This window comes from Podarcis liolepis (genome assembly GCF_965112155.1).
Source record: "Podarcis liolepis genome assembly, chromosome: 9".
In the NCBI taxonomy this organism is placed as follows: domain Eukaryota; kingdom Metazoa; phylum Chordata; class Lepidosauria; order Squamata; family Lacertidae; genus Podarcis; species Podarcis liolepis.
This window is the reverse complement of record NC_139564.1, coordinates 51,410,724-51,426,268: the sequence shown is the minus strand read 5'-3', so window position 1 is coordinate 51,426,268 and position 15,545 is coordinate 51,410,724. Positions and strand designations below refer to the sequence as shown.

Genomic DNA, 15,545 nt, shown 5'->3' with positions numbered 1-15,545 from the left:
TTGTTTTTACTCTGAATTGAGTCGAATAATTGTAGCCATTTTTGGGTTGCATATTTCTGTTTCTTTTCGGCCAGAATGTAATGGTATTGTCTTTTTTCATCAAGATAAGAGGGCTCTAGTTTAGCGCGATTATTTTTAAATGTTTGGCGCAGCTTTCTTTTTAGCTGGAAACATTCATCATCGAACCAAGGGCTAGCGCTATGTTTAAGTACCCAAACTTTAGGTGGAGTACTAAGCTCTACGAACATTTGGAAGATTTCATTATAAATTTTCGGAATATCACTGTAGGAATTAGTGGTCTTTAAGTTGGATAATACTTGTTTTCTCAGGTTGGCTGTAAGTTTTTGCCCCACTGCTGCACTCATTTCCTGGGACCATTTTAATTGGGTCATTTGTTTGTATTGAGAAGGTTCTATGATATTGTACTTGGTTATTTTGGTTTCGTCCTTTAAGTTAATAGACAACAATAATGGCTGATGGTCGCTTTCAGTACGCGTTCCAATTTTGAGGTCCATGATTGAATTTATAATTCTTTCTCTCTCTCTCCTTTGTCCTTGTTTCTTTTGTCACTACTTCTTCTTCTTTTGGAATCCTATGTCTGGGGCCTGCATTAAGATCCAGGGATTGTGTATGCCCTGGGTGAGAGACAGGGTAAGGTCAGTCTCCCCAGAGTGAGAGTCGAAAGGAAGGAAGGATCCCAGCTGAGAGCTGGGATGGGCTGCTGCTACCTTCTGTGGGTACTGGGGTCTGAGAATTGCTTTTAGAAGAGGTCTCTGTACTCTGTATTTTTTCACAGTTGTCATCTTACTCTGTTGGGAAGAACTTTAATAAAAATCTCATAACAAAACAAAACATACAAAAGTTGAAATACTGAAACAGATTAAAATCACCCCCCATTTACAGTTACCGTGGTACCTCGGGTTACAGACACTTCAGGTTACAGACTCCGCTAACCCAGAAATAGTACCTCGGGTTAAGAACTTTGCTTCAGGATGAGAACAGAAATTGCACAGTGGCGGCAGCGGGAGGCCCCCATTAGCTAAAGTGGTACCTTAGGTTAAGAACAGTTTCAGGTTAAGAACGGACCTCCAGAACGAATTAAGTTCTTAACCCGAGGTACCACTGTACATTTCTTCCCTCAGAATTTGCTTCCCCAAGTTGCTGTAAGGATCAGCAGGTACAGCAGACAGAATGGATGCCTGTTTCTGGGTATTCTCTCCATATGAAATGCAACCACAGTGTAGAACTTGCTGTGGTGATGAGAAGAGTAGTGTGTGTGTAATTAAATAGGGAAATGAATGTGCACATAAACCTCAGCAGTTTTATTACAGCTTGTCTTGCCAGCTGGCTGCTTTTGCCCTTTCTTGCTCAGATGAGTTTGACTCATCTATTCTTATATATATATAAATGTTACAGTTTTTTTGTTGTTATTGGGGGAGGGGGAGGGCCATAGCTCAGTGATAGAGCATCTGCTTTGCATGCAAAAGGTTTCAATCTCCTGCATCTCTAGGTAAAGTCTAGGAATGTACCCTTTCCTGAAACCCTGGAGAGTTGCTGCCAGTCCGTGTAGGTAGTACTCACTGGGATGGATCAACAGTCTGACTCAGTATAAGGCAGCTTCCCATGCTCCTAAAGCAGGCAAAAGTGGAACTTCAAAAACAAAACCTTAGCTGGTCTCTCTTAAAACATGTTTAGAAACATACTCAGATGTAGAGTTCTTGCACTGTTTATGTTATGTACTGAAGTTCTCACCCTGGGCCAGCAGGGGGATACTGTAGATAGTTATGCAAATGAAGGATCGAAAGTGACGTTCAGTGATTGGATAGTTTTAGAAAGTCGCTACAGTAACGTTGTACTAGAGCTCTATATAAGCAGGCTGACTGAGCCCTTCAGTTCAGTTCTGTTCTGGCCTCTGAATAAACAAGAGCTGTTTGAAGAATTGCTGTGTCGTTTGATATGTTCACCCACAACTTAACAGTTTAACTTGTCTTTTCCTTATAATTTCTAAAAGCTATCGGTCAGGGATGGAGAGCCTTCCAGTTGTTGGACTCCACCTTCCTTAGTTCCAGGCAGCATGGTCAACAGTCAGGGTTGATTTAATTTCTTTATTAAATTTATACACCACCCTTCATCATAAAATATCAAGGCAGTTCATAGAATAATGAGAGCTGTAGCACTGGGAAATCTTCAGGTGCCTTATCCCTGCTATGAGTTATTATTGACCCAATAAATGTGCTTTAAGAAACAAAGGTTGCCTCCAAGGCTGTCAGTGTTTTGTGTGAGGAATTCGAGTGCATACCAGAACTTTAGGTTTACACAGTTAAAGTGTTTTGTTGCGTTGGCCAAAAAAAAAAAAAAAACACTTAAAAAAAACGCTCAGAATTTTGTGGTTAGGAAGTGACAGAGAAATAAGTGGGAAGACATGTAAGCACAACACAAGGGAATTAGGATGAATTTAGGACAAATGTTCATTGTCATATAACCTCCCCATGAATAAATCAGAATGAATGCTCATTAAACATGGGATATAGTCTAGCATCTGCGTAAGCTTTGTGCAAGCAAAGCTGGATGAGTATTGAAGAAAGAAGTCTGAATGGGCCCTTAAGTTTTCTGTCTGTAAAAATATAGTTGGATATCTCATCAATGAAGGGATTTATTTATTTTTTAGTTAATAGAGGGGTTTAATCTTACAGCAACATTGTTTTAGTCATTTTGGATGGTAGTCCTGAGACATTAATTTTCATAGATCTGTAAGGCAGTTTGAGAACCTTATAGATTTTTTTTCATTCATTCATTCATTCATAAATAACTAAATAAATAGTGTACATAAAAACTTTTGTAAAGAAGCAGATCAGAAAAGTTTATAAATGGGGCCAGACCATCTAAATAGGTATGTGACATTGAGATAGCAGTAGTGATTATTGCAAAACCAGGAAAAGAGATAACAGGTTGAAAAGGCTGTGCAATTATTTTGGATTGTTTTCAGGTTTTGAAATACATAGTAAAGCCTTTTCTCAAAGCCTTTCCTAAAATTGCTTTTGGAGAGAGTTTTAAAAAGGGGGAAAGTGCAGTTCAAAGAAAGTAAAATACTTTTCAGACCTAATAGCTTAAATTGGAGAGTTATAAATATATGCTTAATCTGTCCCTTTGAGACCGATGGCGCTTGAAAGTGTTTTGGCTTTGGCTGATCATACCTCAAGCTTTCTTCCCTGAACACTAAGGCCCATTCCAGATTCTTGGATGGAAAAACTCATACATTTAATCACTGTGTGTTCTGTGCTGGCCCCGATGCAGTGCCACCATTTAAATATCTTATTGCCATAATGATTTAGGGGAAAACTTGTTTGGAAGGGGGGGAGTAAGCCTAGCTATGGGGCATGAAGCAAAGTATGAGTTGGTGGTATGAGAACTCCAACCCTGCCTTTGCACATGAGAAATACGCACAGCCAGGTAGGGAAATTTAAAAACAACACCCAAACAACTCTTAAGTCCAGGTCCCCAAAATGCCATAGTAATGTATGAGAAAGTGGTAGTGTCTCTGCTTTTCATACTTCTCAAAGCCTAGTTTAAAACCTGGTTTTGAATTAGCCTTGGCAATATCTCAGAAAATGCCTCCACAACCAAGGAGCACATAGCAATTATTATAGCAATGGACATTCTAGTTGAATGAATCACTGAATCTCCCAGATGTAGGCTATTGTGCATCCAGTGCTCAAAGTGCAACCAGAAGCACAATTGTGAGTAGAGGATATCTGGACAGTTCAGGATATCTGGATATCTGAGGATATCTGAGCAGTTCAGTATTTTCTGTGTGAATTTATATGTGAGCTGCCTTATAGGTTCTGGGACCAAAGGTGAGGAAGTAAATAAATAAAATGTTGATTTTGCAAATAAACGAGTCTCTAGATCACAAGAATAATTGATATCTCTCTGTTCTGCTTTGGTCAGACCTCACCTGCAGAACTGGGTCCAGTTCTGGGTGCCAGAGTTTAAAAAGGATATTGACAAACTGGGACATGCCCAAAGGAATGATGATGAAGAGCCCGGATACCTAATCTTATGAAGGAAAGTTGGAAGAAGCAAGTTTGTATTTATCCTGGAGAAGAGATTGTTAAGAGGCAATGTGGTAGCAATTCTCAAATATGTGAAGTGCTTTTACATAGATGATGGGACAAAGTTGTTTTCTGATGCTGCAGAGGGTGGTATCTGAACCAATATGTTCAAATTACAAAGAGGGTGATTTTGACTAAACGTTGGGAAGACCTTTCTGGTGGCACACCCTATGCCATAATGGAACAGACTGCCTTCCTTGGAATAGTGTTTAACTCTCCATCACAAGGGGTTTATAAGCAGCAGTTGGATGGTCACCTATCAGGGATACTGTAGCCGTAGGTTTTCTGCATCAGCAGGGGACTGAGCTTGATGATTTTTGAGGTCCATTTCTATCTGTATGAGTCCATGAATCATTTTCAGTATGTGTGTGTGCACATGCATGAAGGAGAGAAGACTTGGTTTTGAGATATTATCAGATAATGGAAAACAAGATTTGGATAAAGCCTATCCACGCAGGAGAGTACAGTCAGAAATATTCCATAGATTACAGGTCTTTGCGTGATGAATGGGAATGGTTGAGAGAGAAAGAGAGGTTTTAAGCATGAGAGGCCTCTTGAAGCAGTATAGCTTCAAAGAAAATGAGTGCCTTGTGGTGTTCAGTATTTAGAGATGAAATTACAGGCGAATAGGCTGGAAGCATGGAACTTTGACAGATATTGCAGGCGTGGGGAGAGCTTAACTGGAATGCTTAATAATAGATATTTAATAGGTTCAGCGGTATCTATTTTCCCTCTGTGTCTACTAGCTGCTTGAGTGTTCTGATGTCATACCCGCTGCTACTACTGCTTACATCCCCACCAGCTAAATGCTGAGTACTGCCTGCTTTTATACACCCTTCAAGTACAGTATTCTATCAGACCTCATAGAATGGTCTTGTTCATAACTTGCTTACTGCCATGTTATAAAGATTTTGCTGGTGGCGGCTTCTCACAGTATAAATTTCACTCCTAGGGCTGTTCTGGCTAGGAATTCCACGATAAATTACTAACTTAAATTTCTGACATAGATATTGCTGTCCTGCTTGTGCAAACAATTACCCCTCGCCTTCGCTCTGATTTGCTTTCTACTACATGCACAGAGAGGGGAATGCTGGCTGATGTGCAAACTGTTGGCAAACTGCACAGGGAACTAGGATGAGAGAGAAAGTGAAAATGTATCAGAATGCACATCCAATGTCTGTCAGTACTGCATTATTCTCACTGATGTGCCTTTGTTTCAAATGGCGCTCCTAATGCATAACTATGCATGGCCAAAGCTGGATTAGGGTGTTCATTGGCAGAGCCTAAAGTGCTATCTAAACAAAAGAATGTTGAACACTTTCCAGATTCAATTTGGCTCCACTTACCTTCTCAAGTTGTGCATGTGTTTGGGCATCAAGGCAGGGCAGCAGAAGTGAATGAAAACTATACTGTGACAAGCAATATCATGCATACATTTGAGCATGTCAAATGTCAACACATACTAGTCTGCCACTGTCTCAGAATGTGACCTAAAGGCACAGGAGGTCACCATCTGATGAAGCTAAGGAGGTCTGGGTCTGGTCAGTAGCTGGATGAGTGACCACCTGGGAACCACATGTGTATTTCCTTGGGTTCCATGACAGAAAAGGTCAGGATACAAATATCAGAAAACTGCTGGGGTCTGTCCTGCCAACACTGCTAGCATCATCATCACCTTTACTTGTGGGGACATCACTGGAACTGAAGGCTTGGGTGATAAGTGGTGCCAGGCACTGTACCCTTCTGAGAACGCACCAAGATGTCATCAAGAGGCTGCACCCAACTGAAGAGAGAGCGTGTGCTGTGTGGCTGTCTCCCACATCAACTCAGCAAGCTGGAGATCTACACACCACAGTCTCCCTTTCCAGTTGCCCCACATGTTGGGAGGAAATGTAGCTGTTCATAAACCCCAGCAAGGCAAGATGCAGCAGGTAGAAAGCTTAGGAGACATTAAGAGTTGGATACATGGACATGATGATGGAGAAGAGGTCCTGGGAGAAAGGCAGGAAGACAGAACACAAATAGAAGGGAAAGAGAGGTAGATTTCTGAGAAATTACAGAGAGAGGTCAGAGTCTCAGGGGTAGAGGTAGCACCCCACCCCTTACCATCCCAAGCACATACAGGATCTTTGAAGTTGAAGATGGACCTGTCTTAACTGAGGATTCAACAGGCAGCTCTTCCCCCCATGAAGGGACATTTCCTTAATATTAACCAGCCATAAATAATACTGCTTTGTCTGATTCCTTTGTTCATTATATCATGAAACCAATGGACCAAGGGGTGTTTGGTATATCCCTCCCTGGTATGCCCCTCAACAAAAACAAAAGGCACACAGTTTGAGTTTTACAAAAGCAACACCAAGAGACTAAAGGAAAGAAGTTGAAAGGCACCACTGCCACCCGCTGGACTGGTTGCAAGTAAGAAGGCAGGCAAGGCAAGGGATGGCTGAGGGCAAATGGATGGACCCATGGAGGCCATGCTCTTTCTACCAGTTGCTGCAAACCGCAGGAAGGGAGTGCGATCTGGTCCTACTTGTGGGCTTCTCACAGGCATCTGGTTGGCCACTGTGAGAATAGAAAACTGGACCAGATGGGCCATCTGTCTGACCCAGCAGGCTGATCTTACATTCTTGTGGTTGATGGGGCAATCCTCCATAATGGGCCAGCCTGCACTGTGTGTGTGTGTGTGTGTGTGTGTGTGTGTGTGTGTGTGCGCGCGCGCGCGCTTTGGGATTCTCTGTATATGGTTGCAATTAAGCACTAAGGTTGAAAGCTTTTCCTTAGGGATGGGAGAAAGAATTGTTGTTGTTTAGTCGTTTAGTCCTGTCTGACTCTTCGTGACCCCATGGACCAGAGCACGCCAGGCACTCCTGTCTTCCACTGCCTCCCGCAGTTTGGTCAGGCTCATGTTTGTAGCTTCGAGAACACTGTCCAACCAGGGAGAAAGAATATCTTAATATAAAGGACACCCCTCTGAGCTGTTCTCTATCCACTCTACTTTTACTTCCTTGCAGTTGCTCTGACCTGCTTTCTCTGTGACCTTCAGTGTGTTTATATGAAGCTTTCCCAGGTTACAATTTTAGTCATTTTAATGACTTGTAATAGTAATCCTCTGGCTAAGAATTAATTGTAACTTGGAGAGCAGCCTTCAGTATAAAAGCTAGGTATATTTACTTTTGTCAAGTACTGGAAGATCTAGGAGAATGTTAAAGAATTGGAGCACCTGCTTATATCTATTCCTGCATGTTTACAAAGCACAGGATAAAGGAAGGTATAATTATTCACATGAGGCCTTGGCAATGGCCCAATGTGTTTCTTTAAAAAAGAAACAAAAAAACCTATCAAATCAATGTTATACAATCGATTTTTTTTCATTAGTGCTCTGTATACCATTGTTGTGGTGATATGTGCCAAAAGAGCATCCAATTGCTCTAGCTTGTTACATCAATATTAGAATGTGTTCCCTGGCCTGCATGCACACACATACCCTCGGAGAAGCTCTAAAAGACAAAAACAAATCCCAACCCAATAGCTGCTTTCAAAGTATGACAACAGAACAACACCAGAAAAGTGTCAAGTTAATTATCTCTAGCCAAAGGACTGAATCAAAATAATACCTATTGTACAATCTTTCTTTTGATTTTTCAACATGACCTGAAAGGGGCAACTTCATGAGTGTTCACTGTTCAGGTTTTTTTTTTCTTCATCAGCTTAGCATTCAAAAGGTTTTGGCTGTGATTTTTTTAATGTTAGTGATACTTTAGTAAAAGGAGCTGTTGTTCTCTAATGAAAATGGGAAGCAGGCTTCCAGTACAGTAGAGGTTTTTCAAAGGCTAAAGTGTGATCCTATTAGGGTCAGAATTCTTCTTTCTCTTGGCTCAACTGCATCCATGTCGTTGGACTCCAGCTAACAGCTGGGGAAAATGCCTTCAACTTTGCTTTTTTCCTTTAAGCATAGCACATTTGAGACTAAGCATATTTAAGGGATGCTAACTTTTTCTTATACAGTGGTACCTCAGGTTACATACGCTTCAGGTTACATACGTTTCAGGTTACAGACTCTCCTAACCCAGAAATAGTACCTCGGGTTAAGAACTTTGCTTCAGGATGAGAACAGAAATCGTGCTCCGGCGGCACAGCGGCAGCAGGAGGCCCCATTAGCTAAAGTGGTACTTTAGGTTAAGAACAGTTTCAGGTTAAGAACGGACCTCTGGAACGAATTAAGTACTTAACCCAAGGTACCACTGTAGCTCAAGTTCATATATTTATGTTTAACTTTCATGCTGATTCATTAACACCTTGTTAAGTTTGGCACATTTACTTTTAGGAACGTTGCACATCTAAGGACTATATTATTTTTGCAAAATTGTGACTGCATGAATTCAGCCTGGTAAGATTAAGCTGGAGACTTCTTTGCTGCAATTGCCAAAAACAAACTAACTTACAACAGCGTTTAACCCCCTTAAAAAAAAAATCTAGGCAAATGCAACAAACCAAACTGGATAATAACTTTTATTAGGACCAACCAAAATGTCACAAAAAATATGATAAGCTTATAAATTCTCTAGAACTCCTTGTCAGGCAAAACATTGCATGAAGCAAAGGGTGATGGGATGAGGAACTATTTCCTATTGTCAAGCTGTGTTAAAGGCACAGCAGCAGCAGCTGGTATCAGTAAGGAAGCTTACATCTAACATGCTTTGTCAAAAGCAAGTTTCTTAAAAAGTGCTATGAAGTACCACTATTATCCAGTAATAAAATCTACCCCTCTGTTGGCTGGATATGCCTTTACCTCACAACCTTCATCAGTAGGTTGTGCATATACGTCTGCATTGGATTATCTGCTCTCATACAGTAATTCTAGTATAAACACCTGAGAGCATCAATGCTCCGATAATTTGTGAAGACACCGCAGACGTGACTGTGTGATTTAAACAGCAGTCAATCAAGTGAACAGCCTGAATTCCAGGCTTAACAGCTGCTCAGATAGGATCACACTTCAAACTGAATCTGGAGCAACTCCTGGTGAATGATGGCCCTTTAAGGATACATACATAACTCTTCTACTAGTAGATGGGTATGAGCTTTGGCTGAGGTCCTCAAACCACTGACTTCAGAGTAGTGCACTGGCAGTCACCTGCTGCTTCTTCTTCTTCTTTTGCAGTCATTTTAGCCATAATTACAGGCCCTAAGGAGGTCTGGTTGGATTCAAAGAAGCTTCTGTTTAGGGATCTTGGTTCGTTTTGCCCACAGCAGACTGGGAGTTCCTGCCAAAATCTGCTTGTTTACATTAAAATTACCTTGGGATGTAAAAAAGAAAAAGAAAAGGATCATCTGCAGCACAAGTTTTTCACAGACTGGAAGTTGCTGTGATAGGGAGCTATCATTGCTCATGGTACATCTATTCAATTCCCTTCCTGTTTCACCCAGGGTGCTCCTGGACTGTTGCTGTTTTCAGGATTCAGTTGCATACTGGCAAATTCAGGCAGCACAATTATAGTTTACTGGGAGATCTGGCGGAACAAACCTGCTTCCTCAAAAGATCTGACTTTTTGAAAAAGGAAAGTGACTGGAAAGTATGGGGTAACACTTGCTTTGACACAACATCATGTAACCGCCCGGCAAACACATCAGAATGAATGCTAAATAGCCAGATTGCCTGCAAGCACCCACAGTCCCCGGGCAAACAGATTCTGCAGATTTTACAAAATTATAAAACCTTTTTGATGAGATAGCCTAGTGTGGAATAAAAGCATGAATTTGAGTCTTGCACCAAGAAGAGATTTTGTGAGTGCTTCATTTGAGCACTCGCTCATTTAGCTCCGCCTTCACTGTTTCCTGCTCCAATCCCTTTCCTTTGGAGTAAGGGAAAGCAGTAGTGGCAAGTGGTATGGAAGCTTCAGTCGAGTTTGGTTTTGTGCCAGGTATGGGACTGAGATTGCCACTTCCATAATCCCTTTTGGGGGAACTATTTACATCAAAGAGGAAGCTCTTCTACCTTGTAGAAATGATGCCAGTAGTGTTAGTTTCCCAATGTGGATTCCCTGGTGGGATGAGCACAAGCGCTGTTGTGGCCCCTGATTGCTTGCTGCCACCTTCCACTAGCCCAGGTTGAACAACTGGGTCCTTGGTATAGGGGGATGTGGTTGTTCTCATCTTGAAGACTTATAAAGCCCTTTTGCCTCAAATTTGCTTTATTGAATCTTTGCGGCACCCCTAGTAATGATAGTTCTATCACAGTTCTTCACAACTTGTGACCTGCCAAACTGAACTCAGCCCTCCATCCCTTGTATTGCAGCCTATTTCAGACCTGGAATACCCCTGGTTTCAGTGTCTCTGGCCAGCACCAAAAAACAGGAGGTTTCTCAAGCTCTATTGTGGACTACGTTAGGGTTGCCATATTTCAAACAGTGAAAATCTGAACAGAAAAGTTGTTGCACTTCTTTTGCCCAAAGTTGATGAGCTTTTTTCGGAGCAAGACCACACCGGACACTGCTGATGAATGCGGTGTTCCAAATATGTCCAGACGTATGGTAACCCTAAACTACGATAAAGGATTTGACTTAGTGGACCAGTCATAAATGGTGCTAGAAGTTGTAGGGGAACAACAAGACAATGAACAGGATGGTGATACAATGACTACTGCAGGATTTTGTTTGCAATTGTTTAAGATAAAACCTATTTTGGAAAGACTATTTTGGAAAAACCTATTTTTGGAAAGAAACTACTTTTGCCATTTTTATGGACATTTATTGTTTGTTTACAGATAGTTGCCTTGGTGATGTTGTGTTGATTGCAAAAGCTCTAGGGGGGCAGCCATTGTACCAAATGTGCTGTTTTGAAAATCATAGAATTGTAGAGCTGGAAGGGACCATGAGGGTCATCAAGTTTAGGATTCTGGCAAGACTGTCACCATCTATATTCTCCAGTGCCATCTATATTCTCCAGTGGTTCAGTACAATAGTAGACTTCTGTCACCATCCATATTAATGACATAAAGCTGGCAAACTGGTGATTTTCTGAGCTAGAAGATTTGAACAAGAGTTTTGCAAGGCTGACTACATAGTTCCATTAGCATTCCAAAACAGCTAAATTTGCAAAGTTTGTGTGTCATTTTAGATTTCTATTGCTTCAGCTGTCAAATGAGGTTTCATGTCAAATGTATCCCTGATTGTTCCCTATTTTCTTGCACCTTAGAGTACCTTAGGGTTTTTTTTTAGAAGTCTTGATTCAACTCATAAACATCTATCTGTATCATCAGCAAACCTGCATCAACAACAAAGGGTCATTTGGAAGCTCTTAACATTCAGGTACCAATGTATCAGTTTAACAAATGTCGTTCAGTTAACTTGCCAATTAAGTTGTCCTCAAACCTAACACTCAGCTCCCCATCCACAGACTGACTATCCATTTTATGTAAACAGCTAGTTAGGCTTTGCCAAATGGTCTGCATGGGGCTACAGTGTCAGGCGAGACCAGCAGTTTGTTGGTTCACAATATATGAGGTTTGAGGTGTCAATTTAGCTGGGAAAAACTCTCTTAAGATCCCTGACAGAAAAAAAATATAGTGGCTGAAGGCTGGAAATAAGTACCGTATTTAACTTGTGTTTGGTTCGCAGAAAACAGATATTTGGAAAATTAACTTTAAATTTATATGTTAATTTTTCTTTTCATCAAAAGATTTATGCACACTGTTAACCATATTATGGCTCCAGAAAGCCCCTGCTTTTTTGGCATATGTTTGGTTGTCCTGGGTGATTAAAGCTGAATAATGGTCACAATTTGAAATAATGTGCTTATTGTCTCATATGATCTGTGGAGACCTACCTTCTTCCTGGATTAAAATTCCACCCTTGAGACAGGATTACTAGAAACCTTGAAGCTTAAAGTTCACATGGAAGCAGGCAGAGACCAGCTTACAGCACCTTGAACAGCTACAAGAGAAGTTGTATTGGCAGGGAGTGAGAGCCACCTGAAGTCTTATGTAGGATGCCCAGGCTTGAAGCATGGTAGGCTCCACAATATAACATGTTAAAGGACTCTCCCGTTGATTTGTAATATTTGGATTGTGTGATGTTGGGGAGGCAGAAGAACTGGAGGACTCATATTTTGATTAGTGATGATGACTGAACTGTTTGAAGGACCTTGAATGAAGCCCCAACCGTTCTCCCCTTACCACCACCAAGGAAGTGTCCTGAAACCTAGCCTCATTCAAGGCTTCCACCAAGCATTGGGATCATTGCACAGTGTAAATAGTTAGAGAGCCAGTGTGGCGTAGTGGTTGAGAGTGGTAGACTCGTAATCTGGTGCACCGGGTTCGCGTCTCAGCTCCTCCACATGCAGCTGCTGGGTGACCTTGTGCTAGTCACACTTCTCTGAAGTCTCTCAGCCCCACCTACCTCACAGAGTGTTTGTTGTGGGGGAGGAAGGGAAAGGAGAATGTTAGCCACTTTGAGACTCCTTCGGGTAGTGATAAAGCGGGATATCAAATCCAAACTCTAAATGAAGGGCTGGTGAAACAGGGGGAATGAGTTCCCAGTGCTGGGTAGAAGGCCCGAGAAAAAAATTATACAGAAACTAGGGGCAGTAGTGATTGTATGCTTCGGGCAACATTGTTTGGCATAGAAAAATAGGTGGCATGCTGGAAGGCCAAGTGAGAACAGATCCAATAATTCAGGTGGCCAAAGGAAGCAGGACAGAATTGACGTAGGGCTGAAAAGTAGGAAATGGATGAGGAAAGAGATTGAGGAAGCAAGAGAGAGTGGCTAGGAAGAGAGTATCAAAATCCCATAAAGACAGGATAGGGACTGTGTGCTTGTCAGTGTGTAGGCAGGCAAGGGGAGCCCTTGGGGGCTTTTAGCCAGAGAGGCCAAACAGGCAATGGAGATTGCAGATGAATTTCATATATTGATTGAACTTGCTAAGCAAATGTTTCCTGCAGGTCTCTAGGAATGCATCATTTCAGCAGGGTGAGTGACAAAATCTTTATTGTTCAAGGTCAGCTGGAACCAAATCCTTTGTCTGTTGAGGAATAAGCTGATTTTGCTAGCTATTGGTGCTTGACCCAGATAGATGTTTTCCCCAAGAACAGAGGCTACTTTTCAGTTATGACCAAAATGAAGGCTTACCAAGCTACTTTAATAAACTCCTGTTAGGAAATTGGAAGATGGCCAAAACTACACCCTAGAATAATCAGAACGTTCATCTTGAGCTGAAGCTTAACATGATCTGCTAAGGTCTTTTTTAAAGGAAGTTATTTAAATGTATGGATATGATGAATTCTGAAGGAATTATGGTACTTTAAAATCAAGAGTGAGTTTAGCAGCTTTCCTGTACCCTAACCACTCTTTCCAAAATAAATATTCTTGCTAAAGCTGGCTATCCTCTGGTTTAATAACACGCGTTATTATTTATTCATTAAACAAGGAAAATGCAGTCAGAGCTGCTATGCGAAAACACAGAAATAAGATGGTTCCTTGTTCTGAGGAATGCAGAATCTAAGAGAGTTTAGACTACATACTGTGGCCACGTGCCATTTGCTCTTCTGCAAAATAGCCACCATACACAGTTTAGACTATTTAGACATTATGCTAATAAACTGAAAAAGCTATCCCCTGCCTTTAAGCCTGAGTAGTCTCAGTAATAAATTGGGAACCATATCAATTCACATGATACATTTCATGGCTGTATGTTTGCGCTACGAGGAAAATTGGTGAATATGACTGTGTGATTGCAAGAATATTTGCACTCAGTTTTAGTTGCTACCCCACAAAATAATGTAATGGATGTTACATGTAGGAGGCAAGAAAGATAAAGAAGGAAGGATTTCTTGATTAAGTTTCAGTGAGGCAGAAAAGCAGTAAGTTCTGGACATAAGTTCTGCACACACACCATTTGAATGGTAATGCCCATGAACTTTGGGGGACGGTCCCCTCAAATATTTTATGGGGGGTGAAGATCCCTTGGCTGCTAGGAATTGGCTCCTATGCTCAGCAGCTTACGCTCTGGCACTAGTAAGCAATGAATAGTAGGTATCAATAGCCCTGTCCTCTCCAAATTTGCCTAATTCCCTTTTTAAGCTATACGAATGGTAGTGAGTTCCGTAGTATGAGCACATGAAGCATAGAACATTTATTCTTGTTTTTTCAATCTGCACCATTGAGTGGATGATTCAATGGAACTTTGGCTAATGAATGGTTGTTTGTGTGTGGAACTGGAGCAATAAAATCTCTTGACCATGTTCTTCTGTACTGTAACCTGTACAGTGAGTACAGAAAACAGTTGATTCTCTTTCTAAGAATTCTCTTGGGGAGGTCACCTGAAGATTCACTGCTTCACAAATGCTTCCTCCTACTTTAGTTGAGGGGATTGCAGAAAAAAACAAAAACTGACTTCAGTGCAGATCAGGATAAAATTTCTATAGGCTTGAGGGGGAGAGAGAGAGAGAGAGAGAGAGAGAGAGAGAGGACGACGAAATGTGCGTTTATTTCTATCTGATTTTAATTGCTTTAATGAACTGTATGTTTTATTTCTGTGCCTGTATTCATAGTAGGAGCACAGGACTGTCAGGTTTGGAATGGGTGGAGGCAGCAGGGCCAATCAAAGAGCTAATAGCCTTATTGTTTTCAAAATGTGACAAGGGTGGAGTGAATACTCTTAGGTTTTTTCCTGCAAGTACGCAGCACACAAAGGTAATTATGGATTACAGTTTGATAGTCAATTAGAGTTCAAAGGTGCAGCAAGGGTTGTTAGCCAAAACTCTCAGGGCAACAAGATTTCCAACCTCCCAAAGACAATTCCATAGTTTTGGCAACATTCCATTCTTACTTTTGGAAAATGCTTTCTGTCATTCATTCTTAGCATGCAGCAAACCATTTCCACCTTATTTCATAGCCACATATCTCTGCATATATATCTCTGGGAATGAGATGAAGGATGGTGGCACTTAACCTGTTCAAAAATCCTGCATCCTGTGGAAGCTGGAAACAATGGAAAGCTTCTTGCTACACCCAGGGTGGTTTCCTGTAGTCACACTTGAGACACAAAACGCAAAATCGCCCCTTGCAAAGAGGTTAGCAGCCAGACATCTGAAAGCAGCACAAGTTGAAATATTAAAGGGAGATGCATCTTGTGTGTGAGTCATCCAAACAAAACAGTGTGAAACCAAATAGTTACTAAACATACTGAGCCAAGAGGCAACTGACTGCTGCTGTGGATCAATATAGTTCAGTTTGTGTTGCCTCTACTGCTACATTCGTCAAAGTGAAAGCAAACGATTCCGTGGACTTTTTCAGTACTTTGATTCTGGAACATAGACGGAAAATGATGTGGTGCCGTCTTTGCGAGAGTTTGGCAGTGATGATTTATATGGACACGGTGGCTTTTCTATGATAACCTGTGCACCTAGATTGTTATGGGTGAGTACTGTATAGC

At 41.3% G+C, this 15,545-nt stretch overlaps 1 protein-coding gene across 50 annotated transcripts in view; it reads left to right on the top strand.

Moving 5' to 3' along the window:
• Positions 1-15,545, top strand: part of SORBS2 (sorbin and SH3 domain containing 2) — a 184,527-nt gene that overhangs the window by 56,511 nt on the left and 112,471 nt on the right. For 2 of the 50 annotated variants that reach the window (XM_083459659.1, XM_083459626.1), the window contains exon 1: positions 15,176-15,529. The exons of the other annotated variants lie outside the window; for them this stretch is intronic. The gene's annotated coding sequence lies outside the window, so the exon portion shown is untranslated. Of the gene's footprint in view, positions 1-15,175; positions 15,530-15,545 lie in introns of those variants that run through there. 50 annotated transcript variants of the gene reach the window in all.